Genomic DNA, 18,491 nt, shown 5'->3' with positions numbered 1-18,491 from the left:
GAACCACGTTCTGGAAAAACACAGGAACCAGATCGGAAGAGGAAGGCAGCTTAGGCAAAGGAACCAAATGGACCATCTTGGAGAAGCGATCACATATCACCCAGATAACGGACATGCCCTGAGATAGCGGAAGATCAGAAATGAAATCCATGGAGATATGTGTCCAAGGTCTCTTCGGGACAGGCAAGGGCAAGAGCAAACCGCTGGCACGAGAACAGCAAGGCTTAGCTCGAGCACAAGTCCCACAGGACTGCACAAATGACCGCACATCCCTTGACAAAGAAGGCCACCAAAAGGACCTGGCCACCAGATCTCTGGTGCCAAAAATTCCCGGGTGACCTGCCAACACCGAGGAATGAACCTCGGAAATGACTCTGCTGGTCCACTTATCCGGGACAAACAGTCTGTCAGGTGGACAAGACTCAGGCCTATCCGCCTGAAATCTCTGCAACACACGTCGCAGATCCGGAGAAATAGCTGACAAGATAACTCCATCTTTAAGAATACCAACAGGATCAGCGACTTCAGGAGCATCAGGCACAAAGCTCCTAGAAAGAGCATCGGCCTTCACATTCTTTGAACCTGGTAAATACGAGACAACAAAATCAAAGCGGGAGAAAAACAATGACCAGCGGGCCTGTCTCGGATTAAGGCGTTTAGCAGACTCGAGATACATCAGATTTTTGTGATCAGTCAAGACCACCACACGATGCTTAGCACCCTCGAGCCAATGACGCCACTCCTCAAATGCCCATTTCATGGCCAACAACTCCCGATTGCCCACATCATAATTTCGCTCGGCAGGCGAAAACTTCCTAGAGAAAAAGGCACAAGGTTTCATAACAGAGCAACCAGGGCCTCTCTGCGACAAAACGGCCCCCGCTCCAATCTCTGAAGCATCCACCTCAACCTGAAAGGGAAGTGAGACATCGGGCTGGCACAAAACAGGCGCCGAAGTAAACCGGCGTTTCAACTCCTGGAAAGCCTCCACGGCAGCAGGAGCCCAGTTGGCTACATCGGAGCCCTTCTTGGTCATATCCGTCAAAGGTTTCACAATGCTAGAAAAATTAGCGATAAAACGACGGTAGAAGTTAGCGAAACCCAAGAATTTCTGAAGACTCTTAACAGACGAGGGCTGAGTCCAATCAAGAATAGCTCGGACCTTGACTGGGTCCATCTCCACAGCAGAAGGGGAAAAAATGAACCCCAAAAAGGGAACCTTCTGTACACCAAAGAGACACTTTGAGCCCTTGACAAACAAAGAATTTTCACGCAAAATTTTAAAGACCAACCTGACCTGCTCCACATGTGAATCCCAATTATCAGAAAAAACCAAAATATCATCCAGATAAACAATCAAAAATTTATCCAGATACTTCCGGAAGATGTCATGCATAAAGGACTGAAAAACTGAAGGCGCATTGGAGAGCCCAAAAGGCATCACCAAGTACTCAAAATGACCTTCGGGCGTATTGAATGCGGTTTTCCATTCATCACCTTGCTTAATGCGCACAAGGTTGTACGCACCACGAAGGTCTATCTTGGTGAACCACTTGGCACCCTTAATCCGGGCAAACAAGTCAGACAACAGCGGTAAAGGATACTGAAATTTGACAGTGATCTTATTTAAAAGCCGATAATCAATACAAGGCCTCAAAGATCCGTCCTTTTTTGCCACAAAAAAGAATCCCGCACCAAGAGGGGAAGAAGACGGACGAATATGTCCTTTCTCCAGAGACTCCTTGATATATGAACGCATAGCGGTATGTTCGGGTACCGACAGATTAAACAGTCTTCCCTTAGGAAATTTACTGCCAGGGATCAAATCTATAGCACAGTCACAGTCCCTATGAGGAGGCAGTGCACTGGACTCAGACTCACTGAAGACATCCTGATAATCAGACAAATACTCAGGAACTTCCGAAGGCGTAGAAGAAGCAATAGACACAGGCAGGGAATCCCCATGAATACCACGACAGCCCCAACTTGAGACTGACATAGCCTTCCAGTCCAGGACTGGATTATGGGTCTGTAACCATGGCAGCCCTAAAACAACCAAATCATGCATTTTATGTAAAACCAGGAAACGTATCACCTCGCGGTGTTCAGGAGTCATGCACATGGTAACTTGTGTCCAATACTGCGGTTTATTTGCTGCCAATGGCGTAGCATCAATACCCCTGAGAGGAATAGGATTTTCCAATGGTTCAAGAGTAAAACCACAGCGCTTAGCAAATGACAGATCCATAAGACTCAGGGCAGCACCTGAATCTACAAACGCCATGACAGGATAAGACGACAGTGAGCAAATCAAAGTTACAGACAGAATAAATTTAGGTTGCAAATTACCAACGGTGACAGGACTAACAACCTTAGCTATACGTTTAGAGCATGCTGAGATAACATGTGTAGAATCACCACAGTAGTAGCACAAGCCATTCCGGCGTCTATGAATTTTCCGCTCATTTCTAGTCAGGATTCTATCACATTGCATTAAATCAGGTGTCTGTTCAGACAACACCATGAGGGAATTTGCGGTTTTGCGCTCCCGCAACCGCCGGTCAATTTGAATAGCCAGTGCCATAGTATCATTCAGACCTGTGGGAATGGGAAAACCCACCATAACATTCTTAATGGCTTCAGAAAGGCCATTTCTAAAATTAGCGGCCAGTGCACACTCGTTCCAATGTGTCAGCACGGACCATTTCCGAAATTTTTGGCAATACACTTCAGCCTCGTCCTGTCCCTGAGACATAGCCAGCAAGGCCTTTTCTGCCTGAATCTCAAGATTGGGTTCCTCATAAAGCAAACCGAGCGCCAGAAAAAACGCATCAATATCAGCCAATGCCGGATCTCCTGGCGCCAGCGAAAACGCCCAATCCTGAGGGTCGCCCCGTAAGAACGAAATAACAATTTTTACTTGCTGAGCAGCGTCTCCAGATGAACAGGGTCTCAGGGACAAAAACAATTTACAATTATTCACGAAATTCCTAAACTTAAACCTGTCTCCGGAAAACAGTTCAGGAATCGGTATTTTAGGTTCTGACCTAGGATTTCTGATAACATAGTCTTGTATGCCCTGCACACGAGTAGCCAGCTGGTCCACACTTGTAATCAAGGTCTGGACATTCATGTCTGCAGCAAGCATAGCCACTCTGAGGTAAAGGGGAAGAAGGAAAAAAAAAAACAAAACTCAGAATCTTCTTTCTTATAATCCCTCTTCTGCAATGCATTAAACATTTAATACTGGCCTGGCAAACTGTTATGACCCCAATGGCGAGGGTCTCAGAGGAACGTGGAAGTCTGCAGAATACAAAAAACCAGCTCATAGGGCAGTGGTAACTGGGTTGACCATATATCTACTCCTAACGCCAACACTAGAAGTAGCCGGGGATCATTCCTACGATGATTCTAGATGACACGCTCCAGCCGGAGAATCTAACTACCCCTAGTAGAGGAAAAACAAAGACCTTTCTTGCCTCCAGAGAAGGGAACCCCAAAGCTGGATAGAAGCCCCCCCACAAATAATAACGGTGAGGTAAGAGGAAATGACAAACACAGAAATGAACCAGGTTTAGCACAGAGAGGCCCGCTTACTGATAGCAGAATAAAGAAAGGTAACTTATATGGTCAACAAAAACCCTATCAAAATCCACACTGGAAATTCAAGAACCCCCGAACCGTCTAACGGTCCGGGGGGAGAACACCAGCCCCCTAGAGCTTCCAGCAAAGATCAGGATATAGATTTGGAACAAGCTGGACAAAAATACAAAACCAAAACAAAAAGCAAAAAGCAAAAAGGCAGACTTAGCTGATATAACTGGAACCAGGATCAGTAGACAAGAGCACAGCAGACTAGCTCTGATAACTACGTTGCCAGGCATTGAACTGAAGGTCCAGGGAGCTTAAATAGCAACACCCCTAACTAACGACCCAGGTGCGGATAAAAGGAATGACAGAAAAACCAGAGTCAAAAAACTAGTAACCACTAGAGGGAGCAAAAAGCGAATTCACAACAGTTTCGGTTGTAGGCCTTGGTGCGGCCCAAGTGGCAAACCATTTCTGATCATCGCTTCTCGGCCAAATGGCTCAAGATCAAGCGTAGTGTCTGTTCTTATCTGATACGTCCCCTATTTGGGGACCATATATTAAATAGATTTTTGGAATAGGGAGCTGGAAATGGAGCTTGCTTTGTCGCATGGAACCTTCACGTGCTGTCACAATGGGGATGGAGGGTGTGGTTATGCAGATTCAAAATGCGTTGTGCACAGCTTGAACACACGCACACCGCAGAACTGTCATCTACAGAGCTTCCAGAGTTTCTGGAAAATGTCTTCCCTGCGGCAATCTTTTGCTATGTCTCCACAGTGGGTTTCGGTTGTAGGCCTTGGTGCGGCCCAAGTGGCAAACCATTTCTGATCATCGCTTCTCGGCCAAATGGCTCAAGATCAAGCGTAGTGTCTGTTCTTATCTGATACGTACCCTATTTGGGGACCATATATTAAATAGATTTTTGGAATAGGGAACTGGAAATGGAGCTTGCTTTGTCGCACGGAACCTTCACTTGCTGTCACAATGGGGATGGAGGGTGTGGTTATGCAGATTCAAAACGCGTTGTGCACAGCTTGAACACACGCACACCGCAGAACTGTCATCTACAGAACTTCCAGAGTTTCTGGAAAATGTCTTCCCTGCGGCAATCTTTTGCTATGTCTCAACAGTGGGTTTCGGTTGTAGGCCTTGGTGCGGCCCAAATGGCACACCATTTCTGATCATCGCTTCTCGGCCAAATGGCTCAAGATCAAGCGTAGTGTCTGTTCTTATCTGATACGTCCCCTATTTGGGGACCATATATTAAATGGATTTTTGGAATAGGGAGCTGGAAATGGAGCTTGCTTTGTCGCACGGAACCTTCACGTGCTGTCACAATGGGGATGGAGGGTGTGATTATGCAGATTCAAAACGCGTTGTGCACAGCTTGAACACACGCACACCGCAGAACTGTCATCGACAAAGCTTCCAGAGTTTCTGGAAAATGTCTTCCCTGCGGCAATCTTTTGCTATGTCTCCACAGTGGGTTTCGGTTGTAGGCCTTGGTGCGGCCCAAGTGGCAAACCATTTCTGATCATCGTTTCTCGGCCAAATGGCTCAAGATCAAGCGTAGTGTCTGTTCTTATCTGATACGTCCCCTATTTGGGGACCATATATTAAATAGATTTTTGGAATAGGGAGCTGGAAATGGAGCTTGCTTTGTCGCACGGAACCTTCACGTGCTGTCACAATGGGGATGGAGGGTGTGGTTATGCAGATTCAAAATGCGTTGTCCACAGCTTGAACACACGCACACCGCAGAACTGTCATCTACAGAGCTTCCAGGGTTTCTGGAAAATGTCTTCCCTGCGGCAATCTTTTGCTATGTCTCCACAGTGGGTTACGGTTGTAGGCCTTGGTGAGGCCTAAGTGGCAAACCATTTCTGATCATCGCTTCTCGGCCAAATGGCTCAAGATCAAGCGTAGTGTCTGTTCTTATCTGATACGTCCCCTATTTGGGGACCATATATTAAATGGATTTTTGGAATACGGAGCTGGAAATGGAGCTTGCTTCGTCGGACGGAACCTTCACATGCTGTCACAATGGGGATGGAGGGTGTGGTTATGCAGATTCAAAACGCGTTGTGCACAGCTTGAACACACGCACACCGCAGAACTGTCATCGACAGAGCTTCCAGAGTTTCTGGAAAATGTCTTCCCTGCGGCAATCTTTTGCTATGTCTCCACAGTGGGTTTCGGTTGTAGGCCTTGGTGCGGCCCAAGTGGCAAACCATTTCTGATCATCGCTTCTCGGCCAAATGGCTCAAGATCAAGCGTAGTGTCTGTTCTTATCTGATACGTCCCCTATTTGGGGACCATATATTAAATAGATTTTTGGAATAGGGAGTTGGAAATGGAGCTTGCTTTGTCGCACGGAACCTTCACGTGCTGTCACAATGGGGATGGAGGGTGTGGTTATGCAGATTCAAAACGCGTTGTATACAGCTTGAACACACGCACACCGCAGAACTATCATCTACAGAACTTCCAGAGTTTCTGGAAAATGTCTTCCCTGCGGCAATCTTTTGCTATGTCTCCACAGTGGGTTTCGGTTGTAGGCCTTGGTGCGGCCCAAGTGGCAAACCATTTCTGATCATCGCTTCTCGGCCAAATGGCTCAAGATCAAGCGTAGTGTCTGTTCTTATCTGATACGTCCCCTATTTGGGGACCATATATTAAATAGATTTTTGGAATAGGGAGCTGGAAATGGAGCTTGCTTTGTCGCACGGAACCTTCATGTGCTGTCACAATGGGGATGGAGGGTGTGGTTATGCAGATTCAAAACGCGTTGTGCACAGCTTGAACACACGCACACCGCAGAACTGTCATCGACAGAGCTTCCAGAGTTTCTGGAAAATGTCTTCCCTGCGGCAATCTTTTGCTATGTCTCCACAGTGGGTTTCGGTTGTAGGCCTTGGTGCGGCCCAAGTGGCAAACCATTTCTGATCATCGCTTCTTGGCCAAATGGCTCAAGATCAAGCGTAGTGTCTGCTCTTATCTGATATGTCCCCTATTTGGGGACCATATATTAAATAGATTTTTGGAATAGGGAGCTGGAAATGGAGCTTGCTTTGTCGCACGGAACCTTCACGTGCTGTCACAATGGGGATGGAGGGTGTGGTTATGCAGATTCAAAACGCGTTGTGCACAGCTTGAACACACGCACACCGCAGAACTATCATCTACAGAACTTCCAGAGTTTCTGGAAAATGTCTTCCCTGCGGCAATCTTTTGCTATGTCTCCACAGTGGGTTTCGGTTGTAGGCCTTGGTGCGGCCCAAGTGGCAAACCATTTCTGATCATCGCTTCTCGGCCAAATGGCTCAAGATCAAGCGTAGTGTCTGTTCTTATCTGATACGTCCCCTATTTGGGGACCATATATTAAATAGATTTTTGGAATAGGGAGTTGGAAATGGAGCTTGCTTTGTCGCACGGAACCTTCACGTGCTGTCACAATGGGGATGGAGGGTGTGGTTATGCAGATTCAAAACACGTTGTGCACAGCTTGAACACACGCACACCGCAGAACTATCATCTACAGAACTTCCAGAGTTTCTGGAAAATGTCTTCCCTGCGGCAATCTTTTGCTATGTCTCCACAGTGGGTTTCGGTTGTAGGCCTTGGTGTGGACCAAGTGGCAAACCATTTCTGATCATCGCTTCTCGGCCAAATGGCTCAAGATCAAGTGTAGTGTCTGTTCTTATCTGATACGTCCCCTATTTGGGGACCATATATTAAATAGATTTTTGGAATAGGGAGCTGGAAATGGAGCTTGCTTTGTCGCACGGAACCTTCATGTGCTGTCACAATGGGGATGGAGGGTGTGGTTATGCAGATTCAAAACGCGTTGTGCACAGCTTGAACACACGCACACCGCAGAACTGTCATCTACAGAGCTTCCAGAGTTTCTGGAAAATGTCTTCCCTGCGGCAATCTTTTGCTATGTCTCCACAGTGGGTTTCGGTTGTAGGCCTTGGTGTGGCCCAAGTGACAAACCATTTCTGATCATCGCTTCTCGGCCAAATGGCACAAGATCAAGCGTAGTGTCTGTTCTTATCTGATACGTCCCCTATTTGGGGACCATATATTAAATGGATTTTTGGAATAGGGAGCTGGAAATGGAGCTTGCTTCGTCGCACTGAACCTTCACGTGCTGTCACAATGGGGATGGAGGGTGTGGTTATGCAGATTCAAAACGCGTTGTGCACAGCTTGAACACACGCACACCACAGAACTGTCATCGACAGAGCTTCCAGAGTTTCTGGAAAATGTCTTCCCTGCGGCAATCTTTTGCTATGTCTCCACAGTGGGTTTCGGTTGTAGGCCTTGGTGCGGCCCAAGTGGCAAACCATTTCTGATCATCGCTTCTCGGCCAAATGGCTCAAGATCAAGCGTAGTGTCTGTTCTTATCTGATACGTCCCCTATTTGGGGACCATATATTAAATGGATTTTTGGAATAGGGAGCTGGAAATGGAGCTTGCTTTGTCACACTGAACCTTCACGTGCTGTCACAATGGGGATGGAGGGTGTGGTTATGCAGATTCGAAACGCTTTGTGCACAGCTTGAACACACGCACACCGCAGAACTGTCATCTACAGAGCTTCCAGAGTTTCTGGAAAATGTCTTCCCTGCGGCAATCTTTTGCTAAGTCTCCACAGTGGGTTTCGGTTGTAGGCCTTGGTGCGGCCCAAGTGGCAAACCATTTCTGATCATCGCTTCTCGGCCAAATGGCTCAAGATCAAGCGTAGAGTCTGTTCTTATCTGATACGTCCCCTATTTGGGGACCATATATTAAATGGATTTTTGGAATAGGATGCTGGAAATGGAGCTTGCTTTGTCGCACGGAACCTTCACGTGCTGTCACAATGGGGATGGAGGGTGTGGTTATGCAGATTCAAAACGCGTTGTGCACAGCTTGAACACACGCACACCGCAGAACTGTCATCTACAGAGCTTCCAGAGTTTCTGGAAAATGTCTTCCCTGCGGCAATCTTTTGCTATGTCTCCACAGTGGGTTTCGGTTGTAGGCCTTGGTGCGGCCCAAATGGCAAACCATTTCTGATCATCGCTTCTCGGCCAAATGGCTCAAGATCAAGCGTAGAGTCTGTTCTTATCTGATACGTCCCCTATTTGGGGACCATATATTAAATGGATTTTTGGAATAGGGAGCTGGCAATGGAGCTTGCTTTGTCGCACAGAACCTTCACGTGCTGTCACAATGGGGATGGAGGGTGTGGTTATGCAGATTCAAAACGCGTTGTGCACAGCTTGAACACATGCACACCGCAGAACTGTCATCTACAGAGCTTCCAGAGTTTCTGGAAAATGTCTTCCCTGCGGCAATCTTTTGCTATGTCTCCACAGTGGGTTTCGGTTGTAGGCCTTGGTGCGGCCCAATTGGCAAACCATTTCTGATCATCGCTTCTCGGCCAAATGGCTCAAGATCAAGCGTAGTGTCTGTTCTTATCTGATACGTCCCCTATTTGGGGACCATATATTAAATAGATTTTTGGAATAGGGAGTTGGAAATGGAGCTTGCTTTGTCGCACGGAACCTTCACGTGCTGTCACAATGGGGATGGAGGGTGTGGTTATGCAGATTCAAAACGCGTTGTGCACAGCTTGAACACACGCACACCGCAGAACTATCATATACAGAACTTCCAGAGTTTCTGGAAAATGTCTTCCCTGCGGCAATCTTTTGCTATGTCTCCACAGTGGGTTTCGGTTGTAGGCCTTGGTGCGGCCCAAGTGGCAAACCATTTCTGATCATCGCTTCTCGGCCAAATGGCTCAAGATCAAGCGTAGTGTCTGTTCTTATCTGATACGTCCCCTATTTGGGGACCATATATTAAATAGATTTTTGGAATAGGGAGCTGGAAATGGAGCTTGCTTTGTCGCACGGAACCTTCATGTGCTGTCACAATGGGGATGGAGGGTGTGGTTATGCAGATTCAAAACGCGTTGTGCACAGCTTGAACACACGCACACCGCAGAACTGTCATCGACAGAGCTTCCAGAGTTTCTGGAAAATGTCTTCCCTGCGGCAATCTTTTGCTATGTCTCCACAGTGGGTTTCGGTTGTAGGCCTTGGTGCGGCCCAAGTGGCAAACCATTTCTGATCATCGCTTCTTGGCCAAATGGCTCAAGATCAAGCGTAGTGTCTGCTCTTATCTGATATGTCCCCTATTTGGGGACCATATATTAAATAGATTTTTGGAATAGGGAGCTGGAAATGGAGCTTGCTTTGTCGCACGGAACCTTCACGTGCTGTCACAATGGGGATGGAGGGTGTGGTTATGCAGATTCAAAACGCGTTGTGCACAGCTTGAACACACGCACACCGCAGAACTATCATCTACAGAACTTCCAGAGTTTCTGGAAAATGTCTTCCCTGCGGCAATCTTTTGCTATGTCTCCACAGTGGGTTTCGGTTGTAGGCCTTGGTGCGGCCCAAGTGGCAAACCATTTCTGATCATCGCTTCTCGGCCAAATGGCTCAAGATCAAGCGTAGTGTCTGTTCTTATCTGATACGTCCCCTATTTGGGGACCATATATTAAATAGATTTTTGGAATAGGGAGTTGGAAATGGAGCTTGCTTTGTCGCACGGAACCTTCACGTGCTGTCACAATGGGGATGGAGGGTGTGGTTATGCAGATTCAAAACGCGTTGTGCACAGCTTGAACACACGCACACCGCAGAACTATCATCTACAGAACTTCCAGAGTTTCTGGAAAATGTCTTCCCTGCGGCAATCTTTTGCTATGTCTCCACAGTGGGTTTCGGTTGTAGGCCTTGGTGCGGCCCAAGTGGCAAACCATTTCTGATCATCGCTTCTCGGCCAAATGGCTCAAGATCAAGCGTAGTGTCTGTTCTTATCTGATACGTCCCCTATTTGGGGACCATATATTAAATAGATTTTTGGAATAGGGAGCTGGAAATGGAGCTTGCTTTGTCGCACGGAACCTTCATGTGCTGTCACAATGGGGATGGAGGGTGTGGTTATGCAGATTCAAAACGCGTTGTGCACAGCTTGAACACACGCACACCGCAGAACTGTCATCGACAGAGCTTCCAGAGTTTCTGGAAAATGTCTTCCCTGCAGCAATCTTTTGCTATGTCTCCACAGTGGGTTTCGGTTTTAGGCCTTGGTGCGGCCCAAGTGGCAACCCATTTCTGATCATCGCTTCTCGGCCAAATGGCTCAAGTTTAAGCGTAGTGTCTGTTCTTATCTGATACGTCCCCTATTTGGGGACCATATATTAAATGGATTTTTGGAATAGGGAGCTGGAAATGGAGCTTGCTTTGTCACACGGAACCTTCACGTGCTGTCACAATGGGGATGGAGGGTGTGGTTATGCAGATTCAAAACGCGTTGTGCACAGCTTGAACACACGCACACCGCAGAACTGTCATCTACAGAGCTTCCAGAGTTTTTGGAAAATGTCTTCCCTGCGGCAATCTTTTGCTATGTCTCCACAGTGGGTTTCGGTTGTAGGCCTTGGTGCGGCCCAAGTGGCAAACCATTTCTGATCATCGCTTCTCGGCCAAATGGCTCAAGATCAAGTGTAGTGTCTGTTCTTATCTGATACGTCCCCTATTTGGGGACCATATATTAAATAGATTTTTGGAATAGGGAGCTGGAAATGGAGCTTGCTTTGTCGCACGGAACCTTCACGTGCTGTCACAATGGGGATGGAGGGTGTGGTTATGCAGATTCAAAACGCGTTGTGCACAGCTTGAACACACGCACACCGCAGAACTGTCATCTACAGAGCTTCCAGAGTTTCTGGAAAATGTCTTCCCTGCGGCAATCTTTTGCTATGTCTCCACAGTGGGTTTCGGTTGTAGGCCTTGGTGTGGCCCAAGTGGCAAACCATTTCTGATCATCGCTTCTCGGCCAAATGGCTCAAGATCAAGCGTAGTGTCTGTTCTTATCTGATACGTCCCCTATTTGGGGACCATATATTAAATGGATTTTTGGAATAGGGAGCTGGAAATGGAGCTTGCTTCGTCGCACGGAACCTTCACGTGCTGTCACAATGGGGATGGAGGGTGTGGTTATGCAGATTCAAAACGCGTTGTGCACAGCTTGAACACACGCACACCACAGAACTGTCATCGACAGAGCTTCCAGAGTTTCTGGAAAATGTCTTCCCTGCGGCAATCTTTTGCTATGTCTCCACAGTGGGTTTCGGTTGTAGGCCTTGGTGCGGCCCAAGTGGCAAACCATTTCTGATCATCGCTTCTCGGCCAAATGGCTCAAGATCAAGCGTAGTGTCTGTTCTTATCTGATACGTCCCCTATTTGGGGACCATATATTAAATGGATTTTTGGAATAGGGAGCTGGAAATGGAGCTTGCTTTGTCACACTGAACCTTCACGTGCTGTCACAATGGGGATGGAGGGTGTGGTTATGCAGATTCGAAACGCTTTGTGCACAGCTTGAACACACGCACACCGCAGAACTGTCATCTACAGAGCTTCCAGAGTTTCTGGAAAATGTCTTCCCTGCGGCAATCTTTTGCTAAGTCTCCACAGTGGGTTTCGGTTGTAGGCCTTGGTGCGGCCCAAGTGGCAAACCATTTCTGATCATCGCTTCTCGGCCAAATGGCTCAAGATCAAGCGTAGAGTCTGTTCTTATCTGATACGTCCCCTATTTGGGGACCATATATTAAATGGATTTTTGGAATAGGATGCTGGAAATGGAGCTTGCTTTGTCGCACGGAACCTTCACGTGCTGTCACAATGGGGATGGAGGGTGTGGTTATGCAGATTCAAAACGCGTTGTGCACAGCTTGAACACACGCACACCGCAGAACTGTCATCTACAGAGCTTCCAGAGTTTCTGGAAAATGTCTTCCCTGCGGCAATCTTTTGCTATGTCTCCACAGTGGGTTTCGGTTGTAGGCCTTGGTGCGGCCCAAATGGCAAACCATTTCTGATCATCGCTTCTCGGCCAAATGGCTCAAGATCAAGCGTAGAGTCTGTTCTTATCTGATACGTCCCCTATTTGGGGACCATATATTAAATGGATTTTTGGAATAGGGAGCTGGCAATGGAGCTTGCTTTGTCGCACGGAACCTTCACGTGCTGTCACAATGGGGATGGAGGGTGTGGTTATGCAGATTCAAAACGCGTTGTGCACAGCTTGAACACATGCACACCGCAGAACTGTCATCTACAGAGCTTCCAGAGTTTCTGGAAAATGTCTTCCCTGCGGCAATCTTTTGCTATGTCTCCACAGTGGGTTTCGGTTGTAGGCCTTGGTGCGGCCCAATTGGCAAACCATTTCTGATCATCGCTTCTCGGCCAAATGGCTCAAGATCAAGCGTAGTGTCTGTTCTTATCTGATACGTCCCCTATTTGGGGACCATATATTAAATAGATTTTTGGAATAGGGAGTTGGAAATGGAGCTTGCTTTGTCGCACGGAACCTTCACGTGCTGTCACAATGGGGATGGAGGGTGTGGTTATGCAGATTCAAAACGTGTTGTGCACAGCTTGAACACACGCACACCGCAGAACTATCATCTACAGAACTTCCAGAGTTTCTGGAAAATGTCTTCCCTGCGGCAATCTTTTGCTATGTCTCCACAGTGGGTTTCGGTTGTAGGCCTTGGTGCGGCCCAAGTGGCAAACCATTTCTGATCATCGCTTCTCGGCCAAATGGCTCAAGATCAAGCGTAGTGTCTGTTCTTATCTGATACGTCCCCTATTTGGGGACCATATATTAAATAGATTTTTGGAATAGGGAGCTGGAAATGGAGCTTGCTTTGTCGCACGGAACCTTCATGTGCTGTCACAATGGGGATGGAGGGTGTGGTTATGCAGATTCAAAACGCGTTGTGCACAGCTTGAACACACGCACACCGCAGAACTGTCATCGACAGAGCTTCCAGAGTTTCTGGAAAATGTCTTCCCTGCGGCAATCTTTTGCTATGTCTCCACAGTGGGTTTCGGTTGTAGGCCTTGGTGCGGCCCAAGTGGCAAACCATTTCTGATCATCGCTTCTTGGCCAAATGGCTCAAGATCAAGCGTAGTGTCTGCTCTTATCTGATATGTCCCCTATTTGGGGACCATATATTAAATAGATTTTTGGAATAGGGAGCTGGAAATGGAGCTTGCTTTGTCGCACGGAACCTTCACGTGCTGTCACAATGGGGATGGAGGGTGTGGTTATGCAGATTCAAAACGCGTTGTGCACAGCTTGAACACACGCACACCGCAGAACTATCATCTACAGAACTTCCAGAGTTTCTGGAAAATGTCTTCCCTGCGGCAATCTTTTGCTATGTCTCCACAGTGGGTTTCGGTTGTAGGCCTTGGTGCGGCCCAAGTGGCAAACCATTTCTGATCATCGCTTCTCGGCCAAATGGCTCAAGATCAAGCGTAGTGTCTGTTCTTATCTGATACGTCCCTATTTGGGGACCATATATTAAATAGATTTTTGGAATAGGGAGTTGGAAATGGAGCTTGCTTTGTCGCACGGAACCTTCACGTGCTGTCACAATGGGGATGGAGGGTGTGGTTATGCAGATTCAAAACGCGTTGTGCACAGCTTGAACACACGCACACCGCAGAACTATCATCTACAGAACTTCCAGAGTTTCTGGAAAATGTCTTCCCTGCGGCAATCTTTTGCTATGTCTCCACAGTGGGTTTCGGTTGTAGGCCTTGGTGCGGCCCAAGTGGCAAACCATTTCTGATCATCGCTTCTCGGCCAAATGGCTCAAGATCAAGCGTAGTGTCTGTTCTTATCTGATACGTCCCCTATTTGGGGACCATATATTAAATAGATTTTTGGAATAGGGAGCTGGAAATGGAGCTTGCTTTGCCGCACGGAACCTTCATGTGCTGTCACAATGGGGATGGAGGGTGTGGTTATGCAGATTCAAAACGCGTTGTGCACAGCTTGAACACACGCACACCGCAGAACTGTCATCGACAGAGCTTCCAGAGTTTCTGGAAAATGTCTTCCCTGCAGCAATCTTTTGCTATGTCTCCACAGTGGGTTTCGGTTTTAGGCCTTGGTGCGGCCCAAGTGGCAACCCATTTCTGATCATCGCTTCTCGGCCAAATGGCTCAAGTTTAAGCGTAGTGTCTGTTCTTATCTGATACGTCCCCTATTTGGGGACCATATATTAAATGGATTTTTGGAATAGGGAGCTGGAAATGGAGCTTGCTTTGTCACACGGAACCTTCACGTGCTGTCACAATGGGGATGGAGGGTGTGGTTATGCAGATTCAAAACGCGTTGTGCACAGCTTGAACACACGCACACCGCAGAACTGTCATCTACAGAGCTTCCAGAGTTTTTGGAAAATGTCTTCCCTGCGGCAATCTTTTGCTATGTCTCCACAGTGGGTTTCGGTTGTAGGCCTTGGTGCGGCCCAAGTGGCAAACCATTTCTGATCATCGCTTCTCGGCCAAATGGCTCAAGATCAAGTGTAGTGTCTGTTCTTATCTGATACGTCCCCTATTTGGGGACCATATATTAAATAGATTTTTGGAATAGGGAGCTGGAAATGGAGCTTGCTTTGTCGCACGGAACCTTCACGTGCTGTCACAATGGGGATGGAGGGTGTGGTTATGCAGATTCAAAACGCGTTGTGCACAGCTTGAACACACGCAAACCGCAGAACTGTCATCTACAGAGCTTCCAGAGTTTCTGGAAAATGTCTTCCCTGCGGCAATCTTTTGCTATGTCTCCACAGTGGGTTTCGGTTGTAGGCCTTGGTGTGGCCCAAGTGGCAAACCATTTCTGATCATCGCTTCTCGGCCAAATGGCTCAAGATCAAGCGTAGTGTCTGTTCTTATCTGATACGTCCCCTATTTGGGGACCATATATTAAATGGATTTTTGGAATAGGGAGCTGGAAATGGAGCTTGCTTTGTCGCACGGAACCTTCACGTGCTGTCACAATGGGGATGGAGAGTGTGGTTATGCAGATTCAAAACGCGTTGTGCACAGCTTGAACACACGCACACCACAGAACTGTCATCGACAGAGCTTCCAGAGTTTCTGGAAAATGTCTTCCCTGCGGCAATCTTTTGCTATGTCTCCACAGTGGGTTTCGGTTGTAGGCCTTGGTGCGGCCCAAGTGGCAAACCATTTCTGATCATCGCTTCTCGGCCAAATGGCTCAAGATCAAGCGTAGTGTCTGTTCTTATCTGATACGTCCCCTATTTGGGGACCATATAATAAATGGATTTTTGGAATAGGGAGCTGGAAATGGAGCTTGCTTTGTCACACGGAACCTTCACGTGCTGTCACAATGGGGATGGAGGGTGTGGTTATGCAGATTCGAAACGCGTTGTGCACAGCTTGAACACACGCACACCGCAGAACTGTCATCTACAGAGCTTCCAGAGTTTCTGGAAAATGTCTTCCCTGCGGCAATCTTTTGCTAAGTCTCCACTGTGGGTTTCGGTTGTAGGCCTTGGTGCGGCCCAAGTGGCAAACCATTTCTGATCATCGCTTCTCGGCCAAATGGCTCAAGATCAAGCGTAGAGTCTGTTCTTATCTGATACGTCCCCTATTTGGGGACCATATATTAAATGGATTTTTGGAATAGGATGCTGGAAATGGAGCTTGCTTTGTCGCACGGAACCTTCACGTGCTGTCACAATGGGGATGGAGGGTGTGGTTATGCAGATTCAAAACGCGTTGTGCACAGCTTGAACACACGCACACCGCAGAACTGTCATCTACAGAGCTTCCAGAGTTTCTGGAAAATGTCTTCCCTGCGGCAATCTTTTGCTATGTCTCCACAGTGGGTTTCGGTTGTAGGCCTTGGTGCGGCCCAAATGGCAAACCATTTCTGATCATCGCTTCTCGGCCAAATGGCTCAAGATCAAGCGTAGAGTCTGTTCTTATCTGATACGTCCCCTATTTGGGGACCATATATTAAATGGATTTTTGGAATAGGGAGCTGGCAATGGAGCTTGCTTTGTCGCACGGAACCTTCACGTGCTGTCACAATGGGGATGGAGGGTGTGGTTATGCAGATTCGAAACGCGTTGTATACAGCTTGAACACACGCACACCGCAGAACTGTCATCTACAGAGCTTCCAAAGTTTCTGGAAAATGTCTTCCCTGCGGCAATCTTTTGCTATGTCTCCACAGTGGGTTTCGGTTGTAGGCCTTGGTGCGGCCCAAGTGGCAAACCATTTCTGATCATCGCTTCTCGGCCAAATGGCTCAAGATCAAGCGTAGAGTCTGTTCTTATCTGATACGTCCCCTATTTGGGGACCATATATTAAATGGATTTTTGGAATAGGGAGCTGGAAATGGAGCTTGCTTTGTCGCACGGAACCTTCACGTGCTGTCACAATGGGGATGGAGGGTGTGGTTATGCAGATTCAAAACGCGTTGTGCACAGCTTGAACACACGCACACCGCAGAACTGTCATCTACAGAGCTTCCAGAGTTTCTGGAAAATGTCTTCCCTGCGGCAATCTTTTGCTATGTCTCCACAGTGGGTTTCGGTTGTAGGCCTTGGTGCGGCCCAAGTGGCAAACCATTTCTCATCATCGCTTCTCGGCCAAATGGCTCAAGATCAAGCGTAGTGTCTGTTCTTATCTGATACGTACCCTATTTGGGGACCATATATTAAATAGATTTTTGGAATAGGGAACTGGAAATGGAGCTTGCTTTGTCGCACGGAACCTTCACTTGCTGTCACAATGGGGATGGAGGGTGTGGTTATGCAGATTCGAAACGCTTTGTGCACAGCTTGAACACACGCACACCGCAGAACTGTCATCTACAGAGCTTCCAGAGTTTCTGGAAAATGTCTTCCCTGCGGCAATCTTTTGCTATGTCTCCACAGTGGGTTTCGGTTGTAGGCCTTGGTGCGGCCCAAGTGGCACACCATTTCTGATCATCGCTTCTCGGCCAAATGGCTCAAGATCAAGCGTAGTGTCTGTTCTTATCTGATACGTCCCCTATTTGGGGACCATATATTAAATGGATTTTTGGAATAGGGAGCTGGAAATGGAGCTTGCTTTGTCACACTGAACCTTCACGTGCTGTCACAATGGGGATGGAGGGTGTGGTTATGCAGATTCGAAACGCTTTGTGCACAGCTTGAACACACGCACACCGCAGAACTGTCATCTACAGAGCTTCCAGAGTTTCTGGAAAATGTCTTCCCTGCGGCAATCTTTTGCTAAGTCTCCACAGTGGGTTTCGGTTGTAGGCCTTGGTGCGGCCCAAGTGGCAAACCATTTCTGATCATCGCTTCTCGGCCAAATGGCTCAAGATCAAGCGTAGAGTCTGTTCTTATCTGATACGTCCCCTATTTGGGGACCATATATTAAATGGATTTTTGGAATAGGATGCTGGAAATGGAGCTTGCTTTGTCGCACGGAACCTTCACGTGCTGTCACAATGGGGATGGAGGGTGTGGTTATGCAGATTCAAAACGCGTTGTGCACAGCTTGAACACACGCACACCGCAGAACTGTCATCTACAGAGCTTCCAGAGTTTCTGGAAAATGTCTTCCCTGCGGCAATCTTTTGCTATGTCTCCACAGTGGGTTTCGGTTGTAGGCCTTGGTGCGGCCCAAATGGCAAACCATTTCTGATCATCGCTTCTCGGCCAAATGGCTCAAGATCAAGCGTAGAGTCTGTTCTTATCTGATACGTCCCCTATTTGGGGACCATATATTAAATGGATTTTTGGAATAGGGAGCTGGCAATGGAGCTTGCTTTGTCGCACAGAACCTTCACGTGCTGTCACAATGGGGATGGAGGGTGTGGTTATGCAGATTCAAAACGCGTTGTGCACAGCTTGAACACATGCACACCGCAGAACTGTCATCTACAGAGCTTCCAGAGTTTCTGGAAAATGTCTTCCCTGCGGCAATCTTTTGCTATGTCTCCACAGTGGG

At 47.6% G+C, this 18,491-nt stretch overlaps 41 pseudogenes; all 41 read left to right on the top strand.

The window, feature by feature from the left end:
• The first annotated feature begins 4,068 nt into the window (after positions 1–4,068).
• On the top strand, positions 4,069–4,244 carry LOC143761302 (U2 spliceosomal RNA; annotated as a pseudogene).
• A 177-nt stretch (positions 4,245–4,421) lies between these two features.
• LOC143762241 (U2 spliceosomal RNA) lies at positions 4,422–4,598 on the top strand (annotated as a pseudogene).
• Positions 4,599–4,774: 176 nt separating this feature from the next.
• On the top strand, positions 4,775–4,952 carry LOC143759385 (U2 spliceosomal RNA; annotated as a pseudogene).
• Positions 4,953–5,127: 175 nt separating this feature from the next.
• LOC143760714 (U2 spliceosomal RNA) lies at positions 5,128–5,303 on the top strand (annotated as a pseudogene).
• Positions 5,304–5,480: 177 nt separating this feature from the next.
• Positions 5,481–5,658, top strand: LOC143759443 (U2 spliceosomal RNA; annotated as a pseudogene).
• A 175-nt stretch (positions 5,659–5,833) lies between these two features.
• On the top strand, positions 5,834–6,009 carry LOC143760400 (U2 spliceosomal RNA; annotated as a pseudogene).
• Positions 6,010–6,186: 177 nt separating this feature from the next.
• LOC143818885 (U2 spliceosomal RNA) lies at positions 6,187–6,362 on the top strand (annotated as a pseudogene).
• Positions 6,363–6,539: 177 nt separating this feature from the next.
• Positions 6,540–6,715, top strand: LOC143761984 (U2 spliceosomal RNA; annotated as a pseudogene).
• A 177-nt stretch (positions 6,716–6,892) lies between these two features.
• Positions 6,893–7,068, top strand: LOC143760322 (U2 spliceosomal RNA; annotated as a pseudogene).
• Positions 7,069–7,245: 177 nt separating this feature from the next.
• LOC143759841 (U2 spliceosomal RNA) lies at positions 7,246–7,421 on the top strand (annotated as a pseudogene).
• A 177-nt stretch (positions 7,422–7,598) lies between these two features.
• On the top strand, positions 7,599–7,774 carry LOC143763081 (U2 spliceosomal RNA; annotated as a pseudogene).
• Positions 7,775–7,951: 177 nt separating this feature from the next.
• On the top strand, positions 7,952–8,127 carry LOC143762571 (U2 spliceosomal RNA; annotated as a pseudogene).
• A 177-nt stretch (positions 8,128–8,304) lies between these two features.
• On the top strand, positions 8,305–8,480 carry LOC143761839 (U2 spliceosomal RNA; annotated as a pseudogene).
• Positions 8,481–8,657: 177 nt separating this feature from the next.
• On the top strand, positions 8,658–8,833 carry LOC143761728 (U2 spliceosomal RNA; annotated as a pseudogene).
• Positions 8,834–9,010: 177 nt separating this feature from the next.
• On the top strand, positions 9,011–9,186 carry LOC143760321 (U2 spliceosomal RNA; annotated as a pseudogene).
• Positions 9,187–9,363: 177 nt separating this feature from the next.
• On the top strand, positions 9,364–9,539 carry LOC143818883 (U2 spliceosomal RNA; annotated as a pseudogene).
• Positions 9,540–9,716: 177 nt separating this feature from the next.
• LOC143761983 (U2 spliceosomal RNA) lies at positions 9,717–9,892 on the top strand (annotated as a pseudogene).
• A 177-nt stretch (positions 9,893–10,069) lies between these two features.
• Positions 10,070–10,245, top strand: LOC143760320 (U2 spliceosomal RNA; annotated as a pseudogene).
• A 177-nt stretch (positions 10,246–10,422) lies between these two features.
• Positions 10,423–10,598, top strand: LOC143818881 (U2 spliceosomal RNA; annotated as a pseudogene).
• Positions 10,599–10,775: 177 nt separating this feature from the next.
• Positions 10,776–10,951, top strand: LOC143763107 (U2 spliceosomal RNA; annotated as a pseudogene).
• A 177-nt stretch (positions 10,952–11,128) lies between these two features.
• On the top strand, positions 11,129–11,304 carry LOC143761182 (U2 spliceosomal RNA; annotated as a pseudogene).
• Positions 11,305–11,481: 177 nt separating this feature from the next.
• On the top strand, positions 11,482–11,657 carry LOC143763906 (U2 spliceosomal RNA; annotated as a pseudogene).
• A 177-nt stretch (positions 11,658–11,834) lies between these two features.
• Positions 11,835–12,010, top strand: LOC143762560 (U2 spliceosomal RNA; annotated as a pseudogene).
• A 177-nt stretch (positions 12,011–12,187) lies between these two features.
• Positions 12,188–12,363, top strand: LOC143761837 (U2 spliceosomal RNA; annotated as a pseudogene).
• Positions 12,364–12,540: 177 nt separating this feature from the next.
• On the top strand, positions 12,541–12,716 carry LOC143762109 (U2 spliceosomal RNA; annotated as a pseudogene).
• A 177-nt stretch (positions 12,717–12,893) lies between these two features.
• LOC143760270 (U2 spliceosomal RNA) lies at positions 12,894–13,069 on the top strand (annotated as a pseudogene).
• Positions 13,070–13,246: 177 nt separating this feature from the next.
• LOC143818880 (U2 spliceosomal RNA) lies at positions 13,247–13,422 on the top strand (annotated as a pseudogene).
• Positions 13,423–13,599: 177 nt separating this feature from the next.
• LOC143761982 (U2 spliceosomal RNA) lies at positions 13,600–13,775 on the top strand (annotated as a pseudogene).
• Positions 13,776–13,952: 177 nt separating this feature from the next.
• On the top strand, positions 13,953–14,127 carry LOC143762497 (U2 spliceosomal RNA; annotated as a pseudogene).
• A 177-nt stretch (positions 14,128–14,304) lies between these two features.
• Positions 14,305–14,480, top strand: LOC143762370 (U2 spliceosomal RNA; annotated as a pseudogene).
• A 177-nt stretch (positions 14,481–14,657) lies between these two features.
• On the top strand, positions 14,658–14,833 carry LOC143763106 (U2 spliceosomal RNA; annotated as a pseudogene).
• A 177-nt stretch (positions 14,834–15,010) lies between these two features.
• Positions 15,011–15,186, top strand: LOC143761170 (U2 spliceosomal RNA; annotated as a pseudogene).
• Positions 15,187–15,363: 177 nt separating this feature from the next.
• LOC143818958 (U2 spliceosomal RNA) lies at positions 15,364–15,541 on the top strand (annotated as a pseudogene).
• A 175-nt stretch (positions 15,542–15,716) lies between these two features.
• LOC143762378 (U2 spliceosomal RNA) lies at positions 15,717–15,892 on the top strand (annotated as a pseudogene).
• A 177-nt stretch (positions 15,893–16,069) lies between these two features.
• Positions 16,070–16,245, top strand: LOC143761836 (U2 spliceosomal RNA; annotated as a pseudogene).
• A 177-nt stretch (positions 16,246–16,422) lies between these two features.
• Positions 16,423–16,598, top strand: LOC143762108 (U2 spliceosomal RNA; annotated as a pseudogene).
• A 177-nt stretch (positions 16,599–16,775) lies between these two features.
• LOC143761575 (U2 spliceosomal RNA) lies at positions 16,776–16,951 on the top strand (annotated as a pseudogene).
• A 177-nt stretch (positions 16,952–17,128) lies between these two features.
• LOC143762184 (U2 spliceosomal RNA) lies at positions 17,129–17,305 on the top strand (annotated as a pseudogene).
• Positions 17,306–17,481: 176 nt separating this feature from the next.
• On the top strand, positions 17,482–17,657 carry LOC143762549 (U2 spliceosomal RNA; annotated as a pseudogene).
• A 177-nt stretch (positions 17,658–17,834) lies between these two features.
• Positions 17,835–18,010, top strand: LOC143761835 (U2 spliceosomal RNA; annotated as a pseudogene).
• A 177-nt stretch (positions 18,011–18,187) lies between these two features.
• LOC143761727 (U2 spliceosomal RNA) lies at positions 18,188–18,363 on the top strand (annotated as a pseudogene).
• The last annotated feature ends 128 nt before the right edge of the window (positions 18,364–18,491 follow it).

Source organism: Ranitomeya variabilis, chromosome 3 (assembly GCF_051348905.1).
Source record: "Ranitomeya variabilis isolate aRanVar5 chromosome 3, aRanVar5.hap1, whole genome shotgun sequence".
Lineage (NCBI taxonomy): Eukaryota > Metazoa > Chordata > Amphibia > Anura > Dendrobatidae > Ranitomeya > Ranitomeya variabilis.
This window is presented reverse-complemented; position numbering and strand designations above follow the sequence as displayed.